Here is a 23787-nt window from a genome sequence, read left to right as displayed (position 1 = left end):
TACCCTCTTACTCCCCTCCTCCCTTGGATAATTTTAACTTTTTATTTCACTAATTTTTTCCTAACTTTTTACAGTGTGGTTCTTGTAAACACTTGATTTAAGGAAGCTAAAGAGTCAGTATAGCGGTTTAAGTGCATGCTTGCAGCTGACCCTGATTCGATCCCAGTACCACACGGTGCCCCAGAGGGCAGGGTGAAGTACTGGCCCTCCAGTACTTCACCCTCCCCGCCTTCCTGCACCCTGGGATGTGGCCCTAGAGGCCTCCCGAACACTGTCAGGATGCTCCATGTTGTCTGGGTAATCCCAAATGTCAGAGAACCCTTGCCTTGTGCTGCTCCCTGGCTAGAAAGGGCTACCCCTCACCCTAGGTCTCCAGAGCACCCCTTGGGAGACCTCATCCCCTACCAGTCCCCCTCCCATAAAAAAAGAACTTGATCTAAATTATGTTTTCCTCAAGATAGATGAAAATATTGAAGCTCAGCAAAGAGTATTTAAATGCACAACCTTGAATTCTTTTTTTCCTCCAGTGCAGTAGATGCTGTGAGCAAGGCTAGTGCTAGTGCTGCAGTCACAAGAACACACTGAGAGGCTTAGCCAACCAAGAGACAGGTCAGAATTTCTGAGAGAGCTTATTTTAGTGAGGTCTAGGACGCTTCTAGGAGGTCAAATCCAACATGCTCTTCCAGTTCATTTCGCATTGCCTGCAGTTCTTCATCTTAGCTGCTGTGTTCCGAAACATGAGCTGGAATATTCCAAGAGCAGTTCTGCACACAGCAAGTGTTCCCTTGGGTTTAATTGACAAATATGCTTTCTATTTCTCCTAAAACTGTTTGCGGTGGTCATGGTGACTGCAGCTCCAACAGTTGTGGCAGGTGTTGCTGACAAGATTATGTTGAGTAAAAGGAAAATCTGGGGGCGAAATGTAGGGGGATTGATTGTTATAAAGATTTACGTCTGTATCTCACTGCAAACTTAATCAGTAGAAAGTATTTCTTAAAAAATGGTGCTTTTTCGGCACATCCATAGCTCTTAAAAGTAATTTGTAATCACTAAAAGGCCTAATAATTCTGTAATTATTTTATAAGTGGAGCAAAATCAGTCTGATGCAATATGTACTAGCGTCTATGCAGAAGGTCTGGATCAAGGTGCTATGATTAGGGATTTTTAAAAAATCCACAGTGTCTGTTTGCCGGGAGGCACTAGAATGGCCAGTGGTCAGTTGTAAGGAAAGAGCAGAAGGAGGGATAAAACAGAGAGGCTGCTTTCAAATAGCTGCACGGCCAAGGGTTATATGTCTTGTCAATTTTATGACGGCCAGAGCATGGGGCTCCATCAGTGGTTTGCTGGTGAAGATTGCAGTTTCCGATAATCTATGGTTGTGTAGAGGAGAGAACATCAGCAGAGAAGGAGCAGGTCTGGGATCGGGAAGGGCAGGATGCAGACTCCCCATCTGGCAGGACTTCTAGTCTGGACTTGCCTCTCTCCTCGGCTCAGAGTGAGGCATGTTCACTCACCCCATCCCTCTGTGGAATGGACAGGACAGTGATACCTTTTGTTTCTGCTTAGTATGGACATGAGAAAATGTACGAGTTATCACTCAATGTTTAACATTGTAGTAAATGTTTAATACTTGGATTGGGAGCCATTTCCCCCTTCTTGAGGACCCAAGGAAATAATTAAGGGGTCATGTGCAGATAAGAAGCTCCTTAAGTTTTGTTTGCTGAAATGATTCCATCTTCTCCACTCAACTTCTAGAATTGTAAATAACTCTTTTTCTGGAAAATAGGGAAATTCCCTGTATTTATATTTAGCTCTGTTGGAGGTGGTGGTGGTGGGGGCACCACAGCAGTCCAGAGGGCTATCCCCGGTGACTCAGGAGGTCCTGCCATACTGAAGACCGAACCTGGGTGCTCTATGTGGGTCTGACATGTCTAGGCATTTCCGCAGCTCTCCGTGCAGTTATCCTCACTTCTGAATCCTTGGCTCTTCTGGGTCAAAGTGGTGCCTTCACTTTGTTTGCCTTCCAACCTTCTAACAACTACATGTCCAGCAAGCAATGTGTGCTAAAGGCTGGTTTTGCTTTCTCTTATGTTACATGTCTTGAAGTCTACAAAATGTTTGGTGTATGAGGAGGGAGCTGCTTGTTGTGGGCTGTGCTTTTTGCAGGATGAGTGCATTTTTTAGATGAAGGCTCTGTTCATGACAGAAGGGCTTCGAGGGGTGGATTGTGTGTCAGCTCCTCCTGCCTGCCTGCAGTGCCCCCACCCCGCCCCACCACCTTGCCCGGGCCCTGTCGTGCTCTTGAAGATTTAGTTCCGTTGCTTCTTTTCTTTGCTGATCCTCCTGCCCCATTATGTCAAAGCTCCTTGACATCTTGCTCTCTTGTAATACTCTACTTCACGTTGTTGTGATTGGTTTCTTGTCAGTCTTCCTAACTAAGCTTAAAGTCGGGGAATAAAAGTTTTTCTCATCTTCATAATCCAGCAAAAACTCCTGATTACGGTTCTCAGGGAAGTTTTATAGGCAGCCTTGACTTTGATGCATTCAGAGAACAATAAGAATATACTGTTTAGACGCCAGAGAGATATTACAGCAGGTAGGGTGCTTGCCTTGCATGCAGCCAACCAGGTTTGATCTCCAACACCTAAGATGGTCCCCTGAGCCGAGCCAGGAGTAAGCCCTGAGCCCTACCAGGTGTGCTCTCCCCAATCACATCACATCACATCACGGTCCTCCTGTTGTTCATCGATTTGCGCGAGCGGGCCCAGTAACGTCTCCATTGTGAGACTTGTTGTTACTGTGTTTGGCATATCGAATACGTCACAGGTAGCTTGCTAGGCTTTGCCATGCAAGGCGAGATACTCTCGGTAGCTTGCCGGGCTCCCCAATATATCTATATCTATATCTATATCTATATCTATATCTATATCTATATGCACACTGTTTATCTAACAAAGGTAGATTATTTGTTAGATTCTTCCATTCTCTAGCCTCTTCTTTCTTTTGTCACTAAGGAAATGTTTGTATACAAGAATGAGCTCACTTCTTTGTATAAGTGACACTGTGGTTTTGCTCAAGGTTTATTAGGCCCTGGGGATTTCTGCAGAACCCTGGGATACATCCTTGTATTCCTGTTTGCACTGCCTACATCAGGAGAGCAGATACTGCAGAAATGTAGCTGCCTTTTTGCATTAAGCACACAGGCCATTTGGCTACAAAAACAAGGCTGCTTCTAGAACCTCAACAGAGCAAATTCAGCAAAGCTGCTGTAAATTAGGTGTTGAAATTGAAATCACCAAATCAAGAGAGTAGCAATTTTATTTTCTTGTTTTGTTTTTGGGCCACACTCTGGCCCACAGTTACTCCTGCTTACTCAGGAATTACTCCTGAAGGTGCTTGGTGGATCATGTGGGATGCCTGGAATTGAACCAAGTCAGCCACATGTAAGGGGTGTGCCCTCCCCGCTGTACCATTGCTTCCTTCAGCCACAGAAGTGTAGCAGTTTTAAAGAGGCATTCTCTCTTGCTTCCCTTTTCTAGTTCTGAGGTTATAGGTTAGTATTGAGAATTAAAACTCCTGCTTTCCTTGAGAATATGTATATTCAACTTCCTTTTAAGAGTTCCGCCTGGTTTCTCAATGCTCAGGCTTAGAAACTGCGATTCACTGTGTGACAATGTGACATCATCTTAATAAAGAATCAACCTAGTTAACCGATGACCATTTCTTTTCAGAGAATGCTCTTAAATGAAAGAAGAATGTGTAAAAGACAAATTAAAAAGGTATTTTGACTTGGTATAGATAGTACTAGATATGTCTATCTAGTTTGGGCCCACAGCCCAAACCAAAGTTTGGCCACACAATGAGCATGCTTTCTGTTCATTCACATGGATGGGAAGGACCTACGTTGCCTAAATGTCTGGCTAAGCTTATTCTCTCTCTCTCTCTCTCTCTCTCTCTCTCTCTCTCTCTCTCTCTCTCTCTCTCTCTCTCTCTCTCTCCTTTCTTAGACTTTCTCCTAGCGATCTTGGGGAGATAAGTGGCATAGTCTCCTGGCTTGTTCCTGAAAGTCGTGTTTATCAGATGCTGCCCCAGCGCAGGGAGGCTGATGACTGAGCTGATAAGTGAAGCCTTGGAGTAGAGTGATGTCTGCAGGGCCTGTGCTCACAGATAACCTTGAAGCTGTTCATGGGTCCATCGAGCTGAGTCGTGACTTCTAAACATCAGTAAGTCTCTGTATCATTGAAATATTTTATTATCTTCACTCAACATTTCTCAAACATTTGCCCCCTGTGGGGGACCATAGGATATTCCAAAGGGGGTACCCACTGGTAAAAGATGGGGCCACAGGGGGAGAACAAGGTCATGGTTGGAAAAAGGTTGAGCAACATTGATCTAAATTGTTGAGCAGTCACCTTGTAAGCCAATTCTCCTTTTTCATTTATTTAATCAAAACAAGAAAAGAATTGCTTTGTTTATACTTTATTATTTCTGGTAGTCACTGTCACTGTCCTCCTGTTGTTCATCGATTTGCTTGAGCGTGCCAAGATAGAATATATTCAAATATATGCTTTGAGAGATCTTGCAAATTTCACAGGCTCTTTCCCTGAAGGGTTTAGCCCACTCAGAAACTTGAACTGGGAGCCCCCCCTTTTTTTAAATTTTATTTTAATGAATCACCATGAGATACAGTTACAGACTTACAAACTTTCATGATTATGTTTCATTCATACAATGTTCAAGATCTCTACCACTAACGTTCCCAGTGTCTCTCCTGCCACCCTTCTCACCTCCTCCCTCTGTGGCAGGCACATTCCCTCTGACTCTCTCTCCTTTTGGGTGTTTGCGATACAGGTACTAAGTGGATGTCATGTTCGGTCCATAGTCTGCTTTCAGCACACATCTTGCATCCCGAGCGAGCCCTCCAACTATCATTTATTTGGTGGTCCTTTCTCTATCCCAACTGCCTTTTCCCCCAGTACGTGAGGCTGGTTTCCAAGCCATAGAGCAATCCTCCTGGCCCTTATCTTTATTGTGGGAGCCCCTTTCACTAACTTGCGGAGCTGCCCACCGAGGAGCTCTCCCAGAGACAGGCGTGATGGGCACCTGGCTGTGGCTGGGATGCCCGCTGGCACAATAGCTCATGCTTAAGTTGAGCGACAGGCACACTTCTACTCTGTCCTCTAGAATTTAGGGCTGTCCAGTACCACAGTGGTCTTTGTTGGTCCAATAATTAGGAGTGGAGGAAGGTGGAAGAAGAAGGAGACTTTTTTTTTTTTTTTAGATGTGAATGCCCAGAAGTTAAACCTTACTTCCATGGGAATCTTGAGACTTTCAGAAAGTAAGCAGCTTGCTTCAGAATGAACAGTTGCATACTTCTTTCTTTTTCTTGGAGTGAAAATTACTGGACTGGGTGTCAGAGTGGTAGCACAGTGGGTAGGGTGCCTGCCATGCATGCAGCCAGTTTGGGTTTGATCCCTAGCATCCCATATGGTCCCCCAAACCTGACAGGAGTGATCCCAGAGTGCAGAGCCAGGAGTAAGCCCGGAGCACCACCGGTGTGACCCCAAAACAAAAGAAAACAAAATTATTGAATTAAATAGGAGCCTGAAGAGGTCGTCTTAGACTGTCTCTTAGACTTGCCTAACTCAGACCATGTTTTAGTCAGTGCAGAGTGGTCTCTCTCCCCATCTTCTTACACAGTTGCCCATGGAGTTTTGTCTGAAAGAACAGTTGTCAGAAAGGAGAGATATTTACTTTAAGAATAAAATGTCAGGGGGCTGGAGCCATAGCACAGCGAGTAGGGCATTTGTCTTGCATGCAGCCAACCTGGGTTCAAATCCCAGCATCCCATATGGTCTCCTGAGCACTACCAGGAGTGATTCCTGAGTGCAGAGCCAGGAGCAACCACTGTGCATCACCGGGTGTTACCCAAAAAGCAAAAAAAAAAAAAAAAGAAAGAAAATGTTGGGGCTGGAGCAATAGCACAGTGGATAGGGCATTTGCCTTGCACGCAGCCAACCCGGGTTCGATTCCCAGCATCCCATATGGTCCCCCCGACTGCCAGGAGTAATTCCTGAGTATATGAGCCAGGAGTAACCCCTGTGCATTGCCGGGTGTGACCCCAAAAGAAAAAAAAGAATAAAATGTCATAATTTATATCTTTCATTCTGTCAGATCTGAAATATAGGTATGTCTTGATTAGATGTATTGTTCTTTTATAGATATTTTAGATGTGTGAAGTAATAAGATGCTGTTCTTTCGCAAATGGAAATTATAGTCGTTCTGTTTGAAAAATGAGGTCTGGTTTATTGTTAGTGTGTTAGAGTGTTCTTAAAGAGAGGAAGTTACAGAAAGTTAAATGCTGTCATTCTGTCTCTTCAAACGAAGAACAAAAGTAAATGATTGTGAAGTATTTCAGTGGGTTGAACCTTAAGTTAGAATGTGCCTCTTCCAGTATTATAAGAAGCACTTTGCCTAGTTACTATGGAAACATTTCAATTATTAAGTTGAAAGTTATGATGTAGCTCTCAATACATATCTTCTGTGAAGGATAGATGTTGCCAACTTAGAATCTTAATGCTGTCTAGCAACTAGTTCCAGAGCAAACATGGGCTGAGAGGACTGTGAAGGAGGCCGGGCCAACACCCGAGAAGACACAGTTCTCCCCACTCGGAGCTCAGGTTCTTCCTGGGAAATGAGAGTGGGCACAGACTCTGTGTGTGTGTGTGTGTGTGTGTGTGTGTGTGTGTGTGTGTGTGTAGCAGGCAGCATGTGCAAGGCACAGCAGGAGTTAAGGCTCTGGGGGACGTGAAGGGTCATGACGTTTGCCTGATGGACAGGAGATGGGACAGAGACAGTGTTCCCACAGCGGAGACTGAGGGGGCCAGACTTCGAGGAGGTCCTTGGAGGTCCTTAGTCTGTTTTTCAAGACAGGTTTCTTTTTGTTTTTTTAAATTGCTGTACATCTTCACATTATTCAAAAGTGTCGGGGGAGTCTGAAGTATTTCAGTCCCTACGCCAGTGATAGGTAGATTCAGGCGTTAGCCTGCCAGCCTCTCTTGTGTCAGTCTGTGCCATTGTAAGTTAAGGATTTAAAGTCTCCAAACCTTATGAGCACTTAATGAAACACTAAATCTGATGAATAGAGCTGTGAGTTGAACATTTAGAAAGATTTAAGTAAATGCAAATTGCTCTTTTGGGGACCAGGGGTCTCCCAAATGGTGCTTAGTGGGCCACTTCCAGTGATTACAGACCGCCAGTGATTTAATGAGCGGGCCCAAGGTCATGATACTGTTTGTGCCCTGTAATGCTGGGAAACACCAGGGCAATCAGGTCATTCTTGGGGGAAACTGGGGCTGCCCTTAGTGACACTCGGGGGGTGTGCAGTGCCAAGGATTGATGTGGGGCCAGGTGCAAAGAACACGCTCCTGTCCCCTCCATGCATCCCCAAGAGCCCCTCCGTACAGCGTCTCCTCTACCTCCCCTCTCCATGGATTCATTAATAGCATCAGTATTATTCATTTGAGTTTTCTGGTAACTGGAATACTTGTGCAACAATGTGGGTACTATATTTTTAAAACTTGCCCACTCTTACTGGATTACAAATCTTTCTTTGTGGCTGCCCCATTCTGAACACCCTCTGATGTGCACAGTTTTAGATTCAGACTCACACTTTGAGAGCTAGAATAGCTTCATCTTCCAGCTTAGTTGAGAACAAAAGTAAAATAGTGTATCCTACAGTGTGCTGCGTGGCTGTCTGTGATGTGGTTTGGTTTATTGGTGAATAAACGAGCTTATGTGGCCTTATTACTGTTTTCAAGGGAATCTAAGTGTAGAATGCTCAAGAGAGGGTGGGGGTACCAGTTGGGCAGAACCAAAGAAGCCAAAAACCCAGAAACAGTCATGGGAGAACCAGGCAGTGACCCTGCCTGATGTGAAAGGGGAGTAGTGCCTGGTGTGTAATTTCAGGGCTGCTGCCAGGACGCTCAAAGTCATTGAAATGGCATCACTTTGTCAGGCCACTAAGAGAAGTGAACCTATGTCTGTCTTTCCCCTTTTCAACCATAGAGGTTTACACTATCCCTTTTTGAGAGTGGTATTTGAGCAGCTCTAAGGGCTGAGTGTTAGTCATGGGGTGTTAGTCAAGGTTGGGGGCAGGAGAGATGCTCAGTCACCCTCATTTTGGTCTCTCACAACTCACCAACAAAGAACCAAAGAGCAGAGAGCGGATGACTGCTCCCGCCAGCAAGGCTGGAGCCAAGGAGGAGATGGAAAGGTGAGCTCTTTTCCCCGAGGGCCCAAGACTCTCACAAATGGACAAAATATGAAGACAAATGTGGTGCAGGTGGGGCAACCTGGCGAGAAAGGTTCTGCAATACCTTGCAAAGTGCCCCAGGGAGAGAGCACACACAGGCTTAGGGGGAAACCTAGAATGGGACACACTTTTCTTTTCCTTTCTCCCAGTGTCTGCTTCCCTGAGCTCCTGTTCCAGTCACTGCCACCACTGCCTTCAGTTCCCACTCCTGATTCTTCTCTGGGCCCCGGGCCCCCGGTCTGGCCATCCCCCCAGAGCATGTGTTCCAGGTTGGAGCTTGCAGCAAGCCTAACTGCCTCCACTCGGCTTTGGTATCCTAGAGCCGCGCTCCTCAGCATGGGCTCCTAGGATATTCCAGGTGGGCCTCAAGTGAAAATCCCCCAGCTGGGTGGTGATGGCACAAGACTGGGAGGCCAGCTGTGAGGATGGGGCAGCCACAAGAAGAAAACAAGGTCAGAAAGGGGCTGTGATTGGAAAAGGTTGAAAAAAACTGTCCTAGACCAGAGCCATGTGCTCCTCTTAGCTCTGGATTTGAAACAACAGCAGGGCCTGATGCTGGATGCTGTGAAGGAACTGGGTGAGGGAGAGGTTGGGAGCATCCAGGAAACCTGAAAGTAACACACTCTGTATTTGCACACCTGAATACTCTTTCCTAACCAAGTGTATGGAATCCTTGAGCATGCTGGACTCTGGGCTGTTTCGGTGAGGTGAAATAGTAGCTAGCATGCAGGAAGGAGTATTCTTGGAAGCACGAAAGGTTGAATTTCACGAGAAGCTTCGGTTCATTTAGTAACCATGGATAGAAGATTTCTAAATGCAGAGTGGTAGCTATTGAATTATGCATGGAGAGAACTTACAGCTGGTGGACAACGTAATCATCTTTCTGGGTACGCACATGTAGCTGTGGAAATCCTTATGGAGAGATGACCCCGGAAGCTTGCTTTACCTGTCCTGCAAAGAAGTGTAGGAGGGGATATTGCAGGTCTTTGTCCTAGGATATAGCTCCTTGCTCCCCTGGGACTTGAGATCCAGGATACATTTTTTTAAAGGTAATACTTATTTTTGGTTCAGTTAGAATGTGAAGAGCTATATTTAATAGTGAATTTGGTTTGTGTGTAAGCGTCTATGTGTTTTAATCAAAACAATTTCATAACAGCAGCATCCATACAAAGAAAATAAAGAAGTAAACACAGGAACTTGATTTCTGGGGTTTTTCAAAGCAAAAAGTCTCGATGTCTGTTAAATACTGGAAGAAAGTATGAATCCCTTATATTGAATACTCCATTTTAAGCTTTGTTCACAATTTTGTTTTATTAGTCTCTCCTGACTTACTTGGTCAAAACATCAAAATTATTGAAAGAAAAGTTTGAGCTTTAAAGAATGGAAGCTTAACTATCTAAAGGCTTAAAATATAATTTCTTCATTGTTTCTTAGCAAGTCCTATAAAAATACAGCATTATTTTTATACAGGAAGCTGAAAAAGCAGGCTGTTCTAACGGAAGCTATTTGTGTAGTTCCTTCCTTTTCAAACATTAAACTGAATGCTTTTCCTCACTCCAAGTTCAAGGGCTTCGTTTACGTGCATGAAAATAAACTGAATAGCACCTGCCACTTGGTCACAGAAAAGATGATGCTGAGGCTGCAGAGGAAGCAGATGTACTTCTCAGTTTATGTTTTCGAGCTAGTTGGTGCCTGTGGTAAAATATTAAATTTCAAAATGAATGGGATGCGGAAATAAAATTAGAAGACAATACAAAGCAGAGATCAAGTTTGCTACCTGAATTGTGCACACTTTGCTGGTCACACTTTCCTTAGGGGCTGATTCTTGGGAAATTTGTCCTTGAGAGACCTTGCTGTGTCTGACTCCTGGGACCGTGTCTCGAGACATTCAGAATGGCCACACACTGCACGTGCCACCCTAGGCCAGCCCGCCGACAGCTGCTCATGGAGCGGGACAGGCTCACAGCCCCGGCCAAGGGATCATTTGCCCTTAGACTGCCTGTGGTGCGCTGCCGGGCTGGCCTCCCGGGGTCCTGAGCTGGCATCCAGCAGGAAAAGACATGGCAGCAGGCCCACAGGGGTTCCCTGTGAACTCAGATGCCTGTGACAGAAACAGAAAGACTTTCCGGAGTGAGCAGAAAACGTGCTTGTGGAAGTCCGGGCAGAATCAGACAGCTAAATTTTACAGTGGAGGTTTTGTGAGAGATCAAAAATCAAAAGTCTAGTCCTATTAAAAATTAAGAGAACATAATTCCTTTTCTTTTTTTCTCAAAGGATTTGACTCCATTTTATTTTGTTCTTAATTTGTTTGGATAGAGGGGTCAAAACAAATAAAGGGGAGATTATGCCCATGGCTTTACTCTTGTCTCTGGTGCTTGGGGACATTTGCAGTGCTTGGGGCTGAACCTGGGTTAGCCATGTGCGAAGCAAGCACCTTACCCACCCCGCTACCTCTCTGGCCCCAAGGGTTTGGCATATTTCCAGAGTTTATCTTAGAATAATATGTTGTAGCAACTCTGTATTATCCAAAGAGGAAGGAAAATAGCAATACTAAATGCCTGCCATAAAATTAATCGACATTAAAAATAAAAACACTCAGTAAATTCAAATAGTTCAGGATGATTCAATATATATATGTACATATATATATTGTACATATATATATATGTTTTGGGGCTACACACAGCTGTGCTCAGAGCTGACTCTTGGCTCTGCTTGGGGTCACTCTTGGCAGAGCTTGGCGGGGTGCTGGGGATTGGACCTGGTCAGCTGTGTGCAGCCAAGAGTCTTGAGAATAGGGATACAGTAGTTTCTCTCTGGCCCTCATCTGGATTAACTCTTTTTGGCAGTCTCTAATATGGACGCATTCAAGATGTGAGAGGTAGGGCCCCCCCCCCATACAAGCTCTGTTGCCCAGGGGCGGGAAGGCTGGTGGGAGGCAGTGGGTTAGCTGCAGACAGCAGGAAGGCTCCTCAGGAGCCGGGCAGGGAGGCCTGGCAGACGTAAACATGTAGGGATCTGAGTCATCAGGAAAGGAAGTTTTCAAGAAGCTCCCACCATGTGACCTTTGCTTTGGTAAAACAGAAACTAAGTTCTTGTGTTCAGAGAGAAAGGGGGGGGGGGGAGTTAGGGATCTGGTGAAGGTTGCTGGGGGCTGTGAACGGACATTGATCAGAGACCCGGGGCAAAAGTTGGCAGGAAATACTCAGAATCCACTTGGGAGGAATGAGTGTGCGTTGTGATGGACACTCAGTTCTGAGCTTGTTCAGCACTGCTTGACTTTAGGGATCTAGGTGGGGCACCCCAGAATCATGGCCAGTGTCATTGAAGTGTGTGTGTGTGTGTGTGTGTGTGTGTGTGTGTGTGTGTGTGTGTGTGTGTGTGTGATCCTTAGCACTCCCTGCTCACTCCTGGACTGCGCAGGGCATCGAGGCCAGGAGAGGTCTTGTTGCTGGAGCACTTGGGAGCCCAGTGGTCCAGCCACCAAGGCACCATGCATGCGGGTTTGTTCTCCCGCTATGCGCCTTTCTCCGCTCTCTCAGGCCTCCAGCACCTCTCCCAACTATCCCTGCATCACCTGGCTGCCATTCACCACCCCTTGAGAAGCCACCAGAAGATAGAGTCCTAGATGTCTTCTCACCCTTCCCGTCTGGTGCCCACACTCCCCCTCTGACATGAGCCCTGCCCCCCGCCTGCCTTCTCACACTGTGGTAAAGGTGCTCTCCTCTCTCAGAGGTGTTCCTTCTGGGCTAGTCCCCGCTCCAGAGTCCTGCTCTTCTGGTCCCACTTCCTTCAACCCCATTCGTTCTCTTGTCTGGGGCAGAAGTGGAGTGGGATTTAGTTGGCAGTGAACACCTGTGAAGTGGTACGGAGAAGCCAGCATATCTTCTGTGGCCAACCAGGAAGAGGAGGAGAGGCCATGTGTGGAAATTAGTGACACAGAGAGCCCAGTCGTTGTGTGGCTGGTTGGATCCAGAGAAACAGAATGAGCAGATCTGGGAGTTGCTGGTCGGAAGGGAGGTGGACACAGAGACATGTGTGTTCTTGGCTTTGGCCAAGGATATGGGGTAAGTGACCAAAGCAGGAAGAGAAGGGTTACTGAGGTGAGTGGCTGGGTCTGATGAGGGGGAGAATCAGCGGGTGTGTGTGTGTGTGGGGGGGGGGGGGGGTTGGAGGGTTGGGAACAAGCAGTGGAACCGAGTGACCCCTGTCCTACCTGCAAGTAATGTGCACGTTGGAGCTCGGGGGAGGGACAAAGGTCCCCACTTGAAAGGATCCCCAAAGCAGGGCATCTGCAAGGCTGGAGCCTGCTTTTCCTTTGTCTGTTCTGAATATTAGCCGGCACACTCAGTGCAGTCCAAATCTGCTTCGCCAGATGGTTCTCTTCCAGCTTCCTCACCTCCTTCAGGGCTAAGGGTGTGCAGGGGCCCCTCTGGCTGCCCTACTGCAAGTGCTCATCTCCTGCCCGGACTCTTACGCCTGTCCCTGCCATGCTAGTCTTTTCTCCAGCACTGGCTATGGGCTGGCAGTAGACCTCTGACTCACTGACATGTTCCCGTACTCCATGAGGGCTGAAATAACATGGAATTCCATGTGAGTATTAATAGTCCATGTCCAGACACACTGGAACAGACTTTGGCAATGAGCAAATATTTAATGACTGTTATTTGAACAAAACAGTCATGAATGAAGGAAGGGAAAAGAGGGAGGGGGGAGGGAGAAGGAAAAAGGGAGGGGCAGATGGGTACAGGAGCCGTAAAGGAGGAAGAAATGATGGATTTATGGAACGCGTCTTTAAGGATGAGACTAGGATGGGTCTGTCACTGAGGGAGGCTGAGGAGAGAAGAGGAAGGTTTCTATTATTGAGGAAGTTGATTGACTGGGACCCTAAATAATTGGAGGGAAAGTCTCTATCTCTGGCCAGATGGCAAGGAGAGTGAAAGGTGGGGGCGAGGGGAGAGAGAGACTTAATAGTCTACATCCCTGGCCAGATGGCGAGGTGAGAGAGAGACAGACAGACAGACAGACAGACATTGTTAATGAAGGCTAGAGTCACTGAGGGATTTAAGTTGGATGTGGGTCGTCAACAGAAGACTCAAACAAAAACTGGGGCATAGGATGGTTTAAGGAGGAGCAAAAAGGGGCCTGATACATGATAACCTTTTCAATACCTTTCAGTACCTGTATTGCTGACCATAATGCCCAAGGTGTGGGGGGGAGTGTCTGCGATAGGGGTGGGGTGGGGATGGTGGGAGAGAAACTGGGGACACTGGCTGTGGGAAATGTACACTGGTGAAGGGACAGGTATTGGAATATTGTATGACTGAAACCCAATCAGGACAATTTTGTAACTATCTCTCAGTGATTCAGTAAAAAATAATAATGGGGAGACACTTGCCTTCCACGTGATGATCAGGGTTTAGACCCCGGAATCTCCTTCAGTACACTGAACAGCACCAGGAGTGATCCCCGAGTGCAGAACCAGGAGTGACTCCTGAGCATTGCTGGGTGTGGCTCCCAGACAACAAAAGGACAAAAAATATGGCAAATGTGTCCATAAAAAATGAACATTTCCCTCACAGAGCTTGATTCACCCTCGCCTGCCTGCACAATTCTCCTTGGTGAATTTAGTTAAATATGAGCTCTTTAGTTGTCTAGGCTTTGAAGGTTTTTTTTTAAGGATAAAAGAAAACTATACAGATAGAAGCTAAATATGCTATCAGGAGTTAGTTTTTAAGTCTGCTTCTCTGGCTTGGGATAGCAAGTCTGTCAGTAAAAGCAGTTGCTGTGGATGACTAGTTCTTCTGACTATTTTGGTTAGAATACTAACATTTTCTTTTCAAACTGCCACAGGTTCAAATGCAGAGTATGATTTATACGGATATGCCTGTAGTTGGAAACTTTAATGTGGCCAATCTTCTCAGTTGACATCTAAATACTTCAATTATATTCCTGGTATGCTTATTATTATAAAGTACCCTGCCAGACCATACTGCTTTACAGAGTTGGCAACATCTTGCTGATGACAGAATTTTTTATTCAGACTCATTGAAAAATACTCTGTATACAGCTCTTTCTTCCACCCGTTTGAAGTGCATTTTCAGTGTGCCTTATTTTGTAGAAGGGTTGTTTTCCCCTAGACCAAATAAGCTGTAAAATAAGTTACGAGGTATTTTATTTCCTGCTTCTTCCATTTAATTGATAGCGGCAGACCTTCTAGCACATCACGGAGCTTCTAGGGGTGCCTTACTAGCCTGTACTTGAGACCACGACATTCTCCCGCATTTCTGCTGCCTTTCGCGCTCCCAGTTCTTCCTCCCACCCTCGGTGTTCTGTGTTTGTTTTCTTTTGGTCTCTGGTTGGTTTCAGCTCATCTTTCTCCCTTTTTTTGTCTTTCCAGGTCATAAATATCATTATCTGTCAATCTTTTCTTTTTCATTTTTTTTCAGCTTTTGGGCCACACCCAGCAATGCTCAAGACTTACTCCTGGATCTGTGCTCAGGAATCATTCCTAGTGGGCTTGGAGTACTTTATGGGGTGCTGGGGATCCAACCAAGGTTGATTGCATGCCAGGCAAGCACCTTGCATGCTGTACTGTCACTCTGGCCCCAGATCACTACACTTTTTCAGGTGGTCTTTCCAAGAGTCTTTCCGTCCCTCTGCACTAGGCCCCTCTGCTGTCTCCTGGCAAGGTGATGCTTTCCCATTCGAGCTTTGGGCGCCTCACTGTGGGTGGGTGCTGCAGCTGTGTGCCTCTCCTCTAACCAACCATGTTTGCTGTATGGAGCCCCGTGGCCTTTAATGACCCCATTAAAATGTCCTGGTTTTGGAGGCAAATATGTATACAGAGGCCATAGATACATAGAGGCTGCAGTGCTCTCACACAGAAGCCTTGTCCCAGATCCCGCTGAAAGGAGGAATGACGCATGAGAGCAAGTCCAGGGATCACTTTCATGCCATGGTGGTGGTGACCTGTGGCCATGCTTACTTGAGCACCACTTGATTGATGCAAGTGTTTGCAGTAGTGACACGAGTATTGAAAAGGCTGGGGCTCCTCTCCAGAGAAAGCACAAGTCACTGGTACAATGGTATCTTCTTGGTCATGCCAATGGTGTCTGAGAGCAAGGCCAAAATGTCTTTCAATCTTTTTTGGTGTTTTTGCTTTGTTTTGTTTTGTTGGCCTACACCCAGCAGTGCTCAGGACTTACACTCTTTGGCTGTATGCTCAGGGATCATTCCTGGAGGTGCACAGGGGAACATATGCAGTGCCAGGGATCGAACCCAGGTCAGCCACATACAAGGCCTTAAGCCCCTGTCCTCTCTCTCTAGCCTCTGTCTTTCAACTCTTAACTGGCTTCACTTAGAATAATTCAGAGATGAAGATCTGCTTCTCATTACTGTTGCATCTACTTTTCTGTGTGGCAGTACTTGGAAGAGGAACCATGAAGTAAATAAACTCTGTTTTAGTTCTTTTCACCAATCCTACTGCCATTAGTCTGTTAGGGTTACACTCCAAATTTTCTGTTTTTTTTTTTATTATTATTTGTTTGTTTTTTAGACAGTGTGATTTACAAAGTTGTTGACAATAGTTTTAGGCTTTTGGTGTTCCAACTCCAATCAGCCAGCAGTGTACACATCTCTCCATTAATGACCCCATTAAAATTTCCTGGGTTTTGAGGCAAATACCATATATACATGGTATCTGGAAATTCCTGATGTCAGTATTTTGAACAAAGAATCACTCAGTAACCAATTTTGCTCAATTTTAATGTAGATTGACAAACGTTTATGCAGCATCTAGCATAAAGGTCCACGATCCCTTTTCTTAAGCCCTTGAACCCCACTTCATTTTGGGATATACTTTTTTAAATGTTATAATCCACCAGATAGAGTCTAAGGTAGCACCCTAAGATAGACATGAATGCTTCTGTTTTAAAATCACAATCAAAAAGATAAATAGCCACAGCTCAGGTTCAGGCCTTGCTGGCCTATAATTGTGGTCAAACTGGGCCACAGATGAATTATGAAACAACTTGGGGGCTTTGAAGGTTGAGGGCTTTGGAACTGCTAGATAGTTATCCCCATGGGGTGCATGCCATCCAAGTGTCTGTCTCCTGTCTATCTCACAGTGATCCAATTTAAAAAAATTGTGGGGAAAATTTGTTTGTCCTTTAGAAGCCTCCCTTAGTCAAGCCTTTCAATCCCCTGCATTTGCAGAGGTCCTCTTACCTCATTCCTTAGCGATTCTCTCCTGAGTGATGGTCCTAAAGCAAGCTTACATTACTCCTCTGTATGAATCTTTCCGTGGCATCTTAGTGCTCTAAAGATTAAAAACAGATGTCTTTGTCACAGAAGCTTGTGGTGATCTGGGCCGAGTTTACCTCTCCAGCCCAGGCTAGCCACTTCTGCACCTGAGACTAGCATGCTGCTTCCTCCAGTGTCCTGCTGGCCTTGGTGTGGCCTGGCCCTATCCTCCCACCTCCATCCTCCATCCTTTTTTAACAAGCCCTTTGTTCGGATTTCTAGGGAAATATCATTTCCAAGGAAACTTCCACCTCTCGTTTGAGACTTCCTGTGTGCCCCTTTGTGTTTGAGTGGCACCTCCTTCGGACTGTGATCCAATCACACACACACACACACACACACACACACACACACACACACACACACTCTTCTAGTGGAAACACTTAATGTTTTCTGAGCAACAGAATGAGTTAACACTTTCCAAGCAACAGAACACCCCAGGATTAATCCCCAAACCACTGTGTCATGAGTCCATGCTGTTTCTGGCATCACCTACCCGGTTGCATTTCTCGGTTATTATGGGGTCGTGAGCAGGGAAGGTTTAAGCAGTCCTGTGCTAAATTATCCCTCGGAGGCTTCTCTCCCATGGCGCCATGGACATTCTGGTTTGGCTCATTTCTCCTGTGGGGGCTGGCACGGAGGCACCAGTTACGGGATGTGCAGCAGTGTCCGTCCATTAGATCCCAGAAGGGCCACTGCCATATAGTGACAACCAAAAATATGTCCTGGCCTTGGTAAGTGTCGCTGCGGGGAAGACAGTCCCCTCCAGTTAACAGCAGGGCTGCTTCATCTTTTTTTTCACTCATGAGTGCTTTTCTTCAGAGAGGTCTTAAAGCCCCAGGGAAAATCTTTGACTGCAAGTTAAGCTGGTGATGGATGAGTGGGTGACTGCCCGACAGAAGAGGCTGGCTGGCTGTGACATTGGTGAGGTTTCTGAAGGCACCTATCTATCTGCCTAGGACCAGTCCAAGGGACTGCTGACTGGGGGGGGGTGGGGGGGCTGGCAGTGGGGCCTGGGGCTGGGATCAGCCAGCAGCTGGCTCTAGGGAACTAAGGGCCAAGATGTTGTGAGCTGTACATTCCCCTCAAACTTGTGTGGGAATCTTAAGGGGTTTTTTGGATATTTTTTTTAATCTGGAGATCTTTCTCTGAACTCTTCTTTAAAGTGTTACCCTCTCAAAACCTCCCATTTCTTCCATTTTCTGCTGCTTGAAAAAGTCCTTAGAGACAGACTGAGGCGCATTGGCTGCCTCTGTGGCCCTTTATGGGAAGACGAGCTCTTCCCTTACCCTTTTTTCCTCTTCAATTCATGGACCTTTGACTTTCTTTTTAGCCTAGGATTAGTGGAGTTGGGAGGGAAAATTAATTCTATTTTAAAATGTTATTCTTTTAAATATAAAAGCTTGGATTAAAAATATTTGTCAAGGGAAAAAAACTGGTGCTGGGAATGGACACTGGTGGAGGGATGCTGGGTGTTGGAGTACTCAATACTGAATACTGAAATCTAATCATGAACAGCTTTATAAGGCTCTACCTCACAGTGATCCAATTAAAAAAAATTGTGGGGAAAAATTGTTTGTTAAAACTGCAAGGGGCTTCAACAGTGGTTCTGAAAGAATGAGTAACATGACTTTTTTTTTTTTAGATTTTGAAAAATCAAGAGCAATGTCCTGAATCTCCAAATGTATGTCACTATCTTTTTAATTTTGGTGGCATTTGAATTCTTAAGTAGAACTGAATGAGAATCAAATAACCTAGAGAAAAATCGACTAATGTACAGGCATTAAGCCCTTACCAAAATTTTGGTGTTTCTGTGATGTTTGAAAAATAACTATTCAGAGATGCAGAGGGATTGGAGAGATAGTACAGTAGGTAGGGCACTTGCCTTGCACACAGCCAAACCAGTCATTTCATATGGTTTCCCAAACACCACCAGGAGTAATTCCTGAGTGCAAACTCCTGAGTATCACAGGTATGACCCAAGAACATCACAGAGAGAGAGAGAGAGAGAGAGATGCAGAATGATAAAATGAAACCTATTTTTAATTGAAAATATCTTCTTTTTTCTTTGCAGACTATATAAATCTGCATTATAGTCATTATAAACATTTTACATAAACCAAAGGGTACAGACTGAGCAGCATCAACCAACCGGATTTTCGGCAGTGATAAAAATGTTCTATCATTTTATCTAAAAGAGGTGAAAAAAATTATGCTAAACCTCATTTCTCGCATGTATTGACTTTCTAATTATACTTTAAACTTCCAAATAGAAGTATGTTCCTACCAAATACACACACACACACACACACACACACACAAATATTCTGATATGTTTCAAAATTCCTCGAGCACAGACGTAATAAAGGTTAGTTCTAAAAGTTAATAGAGGTTGAAATGAATATTTATATTTTATATTGTTTTCTCCAGGCTGGAGCAATAGCACAGTGGGTAAGGCGCTTGCCTTGCACACGACCAACCTGGCCTACCTGGGTTCGATTCCTCCACCCCTCTTGGAGAGCCTGGCAAGCTGCCAAGAGTATCTCGCCTTCACGGCAAAGCCTGGCAAGCTACCCGTGACATAATCGATATGCCAAACACAGTAACAAGTATCACAATGGAGATGTTACTGGGCCCACTTGAGCAAATCAGTGAACAACGGGAGGACAGTGACACTGACAGTGATTGTTTTCTCAAACATTTGCAATTTAACATACTTTGGATTTCTAGGCTATTTGGCATTATAATATGATTATATTTCTGAAAAAGAAACTTAAACCAAAACAAAGAAAGTAGGGAAAGGGTGTTGCTCCCTTTCGCCTTTTTCCCTCTGGAAAGAAAGGTGGCAGCCACTTCAGAGCTTTATGGAAAGCCAGGTATTAGTCGGTCTTGACGGGTCGACTGAAACCTAATGGGAAGGGGGGCATTCCCGGGTCGTCCTTCACGCCCTACCAAAGTCACGAGTTGCCCCCTACGAGCGGCTCTCCAGGACGACCATGGCTCCAGAGCCACAGAAGCCAATCTCATAATTATCTGACTCTCAGCAGAAATACTTCCAGGCTTAATAAGTAAAATACCAGAAATCGAAAATCACGCAGCCACAATAGTGGCTGTGCAACATCATTTGATTCTTGTAACCAGCTGTAGAAAACAATTTATTTCACAATGCCTTTTCAGCATGTCTGATTTGGGGGTGTAAACTCTAAATAATAATGGTGCATCTTTTGTCAAAACAATGAATCTAATCAAAGTAGATAGAGTCACAGGCATTGGGAGGGTTGGGGGGGGTTATTGGGGTTCTTGGTGGTGAAAAATAAGTATTGGTGAAGGGAAATGTATTTGATAATTGCATGACCGAGACTTAAACCTGAAAGCTTGGTAACTTTTCCCACAGTGATTCAATAAATAAAATAAATAAATAAATAATAAATAAAAATGTTCTCTTGAGACTGGAGTGATAGTACAGCGGGGGAGGGCATTTGCCTTGCACACAGCTGACCCGGGTTGGATTCGCAGCATCCCATATGGTCCCCTGAGCACTGCCAGGAGTAATTCCTGAGTGCAGAGCCAGGAGGTAACCCCTGTGCATTGCAGGGTATGACCCAAAAAGAAAAAAAAATGTTCTCTTTCTTGCTGCTTGTATAGTAGCTCCTGAACACTTGAGATGTGACTGCCGAACAGAATCTATCATTTCATTTCACCCTGTCTGTTCCAAGTGGAGCACTTGGAACGGACACAGGGTCCCTCTGTGGGAACACATTTGGGGACTGGCTGGCTGCGCCCTACTGTGTGCTGCTGTCTGTCTGTCCCCTACCAGGCGGTGCTGGGCTGCAAACCCGGCCTCCCTTCTGCAGCAGTGCACACTGGCACTTGGACTACGTCTTCATTCACAGCCTCATTTCACAGCCTCTTCCTTTCGCTTCCATTTCTTTGGTGCTCAGTCTACCTGCATCGCTCCTCATCTCTCATGAGTGTCCGAGGTACACACAGCCAGTTCTTCCTGATGTCAGGAATCAAACTGAAGGCCTTCCACATGCAAAGCTTGTTCCCTGCTACTGAGCTGCATCCTTGGCATACGTTTAGATCTAGAACTAAAGACTGCACTCTTCCCATTTTATTTATTTTTTTCACTGTGTATTATTTTTCTTTAAGTACTCTGCTGATTGCCGATGTGGGGTTGCTCAAGACTCTGAAATGTGCCCCTTTTTTCATACTAAGGCACTCAGTGGACTTCCCCAGGCCCTGCAGGTACAGAGCCCTGTGTCCGCAGCCTCCAGGGTTGTGTTGGGGGGGGGGGGGGGGCACTAGTGGTGCCGTGCACAGTGTACCCAGAAGCAAGAGCCTGAGGTGTGTGCGGGCATGGGTGTCTGCGGTGTGTTAGCCCATTGGCCAGGTACCTCTGTCTCCCCTTTCTGGGGCCAGCTCTGCTTGTGGGGTCACAATTGGAGTGTAAGTACTGGAACCATCAGTACTCTCACATGTGCAGGGGCATTGTAATTCCTGTTCCTGGTTGAATGGAAAGCACTGGCTCGCAAAGGAGTAGAGATGTCACCCGGGAAGGGAAGGGAAGGGGAGTCAGACTCTGCTAGCCTCATCTGCAGTGTTGTCTGGTGAACAGTTCCTGCTGTAGCTCCCTGAATTTGGGGAAAATATTTCCACTCCTATGGCATATAAATAGAAAGGCTACTTTTCCTCCCTTTCTGCAATATCCTTTTCAATGAAATCCCGTACAAATTGGGTTTTTATGCTCTAAGTCTGTTTTCAAAGGGTAGTAATGTACTGAGGTCATTTCCAAGTGGTGACTATAGATTTTTAAACGTTTTAATCTGAAAAATATTTTTCTAAGGTCACTGAGGTATTTATAGGAAATAATGAAAATAATACTGCTTAGAAACAAAGGGCTTGCAGAACACAGAAATCTGGGCTGCCTTTTCCTTCATAACTTTAGTCATTTCCCAGTGCACAAGTTGTAACCCTAAATAATAAATTTCAAGGACTAATTTCTGAATGATGAGCCTCTGGCTACTTTAAGAAAAAGCTAAAAATATCTTTTATGAGAAATTAAAAATATAGAGAAAGCTTCTGATTGAACTTTATAAAAAAAAACCCTTTGGAATATACTTGGAGTCCTCTGAGATTAGTTTGAACACCTATTTTCAAGAAGTGGCTATAAACAATGCCTTTTGGGGGGTGGGGGCACAACTAGTAGTGCTCAGGGCTAACTCCTGACTCTGTGCTCAGGGATAACTCCTGGCAAGGCTCTGAGACCATATGGGATGTGGGGGATCAAATTTACTTAGATCGGCCATGTGCAAGGCAATGCCTTACCTACTTGCTTTGTTTTGGTTTAAGTTTCTTTTTCAGAAATATAATCATATTATAATGCCAAATAGCCTAGAAATCCAAAGTATGTTAAATTGCAGATGTTTGAGAAAACAATCACTGTCAGTGTCACTATCCTCCCGTTGTTCATTGATTTGCTCGTGTGGGCCCAGTAACATCTCCATTGTGACACTTGTTACTGTGTTTGGCATATCGAATTCGTCACGGGTAGCTTGCCAGGCTTTGCCGTGAAGGCGAGATACTCTTGGCAGCTTGCCAGGCTCTCCAAGAGGGGTGGAGGAATCGAACCCAGGTAGGCCAGGTTGGTCGTGTGCAAGGCAAGCGCCTTACCCACTGTGCTATTGCTCCAGCCTGGAGAAAACAATATAAAATATAAATATTCATTTCAACCTCTATTAACTTTTAGAACTAACCTTTATTACGTCTGTGCTTGGGGAATTTTGAAACCCTATTATCAGAATATTTGTGTGTGTGTGTGTGTGTGTGTGTGTGTGTGTGTGTGGTGTGTGTATGTATTTGGTAGGAACATACTTCTATTTGGAAGTTTAAAGTATAATTAGAAAGTCAAGACATGAGAGAAATGAGGTTTAGCATAAATATTTTTCACCTCTTTTAGATAATTGCATGCTTCTGTGTTATTTCACACAGTTGGGAACCAGGAATGTGGTAGGCAGAATAATAATGCTAATTACTAATGTTTTTGGCCTTTCTTTGTGCCTGGAGCTTCTCCCTTTAAACCTAAGTACCTCTGTCACCCCTTTTTAAGCTCGTGATCCTGCAGCTTTGAAAGCCTAAGTGACTTGCTCACGAGTCAGAATTTCAGAGCTGGAATTCGAACCCAAGCTGCCCGCAGAGTCACAAGCGCTTCTCACCACAGTTCTGCAGAAGGTCTGTCACAGGAGCAAGCATCATGGAAAAGGAAGCCAGGGAGCCAGTGCCGAATGCCTTCCCATGCCAGAGCCATTCCGGGCACTTGGCATATACTGTGTCACTAAATTTGCCCACTGCATGGAAGAGACTGTTTCCATCCATTTCACTAAGAGATTTAGGGTGGTTGAACAACGTGCCCATCCAGTAATGCTTTTTGTCATTTTATAAAGCTGTGATAGTGAAGAATGACATGTAGACACCGGTTTAAGGAAAAGATTCATTCATTGCAAATATTTACCTAGTACTGTTGAGTTCAATATTATAATTATTGACTTAGATGCAAATACAAAAGGCAAACAAATTTCATACAACACAAAACTGAGAAAATATGAAGTGGGTCAGCAAGTATTCAAAAAAGTTGGTTTCCATTTGTTTCACACATTCAGATAATTAAATAATATGAAAATCCACTGTTTTACTGCCACTGCCCTACTCACGGTCAGGTGCTGCTCTAATTCTTTCTTGTGTCTTACCTAGAGTTAATTTTTTGTGTATTCATATTATCTCCCTTTTATAATTGACTTAGCATCAAGTCGTTATCTTTCCATGTCAGCACTACCTGGAAAGCTGCCTCATTTATACATCTACGTTGTATGAATGTGTGTATGATAATGTACCTAAGTCCGTAATCTCCTGTTGAAAAATACTAAAGTTTTTTTAATTTGCTACCAAAAATTGTAGTGTTATTAGTAGTAGTTTGTATGTTTTGGGGGGCTCCCAAACAGCTCAGGAGACCCTTGGGCTCTAGGGTGACCATTCCCAGTGATGCTTTCCCAGACTGCATAGGCCAGACCGTTCAGTGCTGGGCCCAGGGATGTGGTACTGCTTGGATCCAGGATTCCGTCAGCCACCTGGGAGTGCTTGGAAGACAACAGAGACAGGGGGTCAAAAACAGG

The 23787-nt window shown here is 45.0% G+C and overlaps 1 protein-coding gene across 1 annotated transcript in view; it reads left to right on the top strand.

Annotated features, from left to right (window-relative positions):
• Positions 1 to 23787, top strand: part of MRTFB (myocardin related transcription factor B) — a 163683-nt gene that overhangs the window by 13735 nt on the left and 126161 nt on the right. The window contains exon 2 of the mRNA XM_056122198.1: positions 4008 to 4223. The gene's annotated coding sequence lies outside the window, so the exon portion shown is untranslated. The remainder of the gene's footprint in view (positions 1 to 4007; positions 4224 to 23787) is intronic.

Source organism: Sorex fumeus, unplaced genomic scaffold (genome assembly GCF_029834395.1).
Source record: "Sorex fumeus unplaced genomic scaffold, SorFum_2.1 ptg000045l, whole genome shotgun sequence".
NCBI classification, from domain to species: Eukaryota; Metazoa; Chordata; class Mammalia; order Eulipotyphla; family Soricidae; genus Sorex; species Sorex fumeus.
Note: the sequence above shows the minus strand (reverse complement) of the source record. Positions and strands in the feature narration are given on the sequence as shown.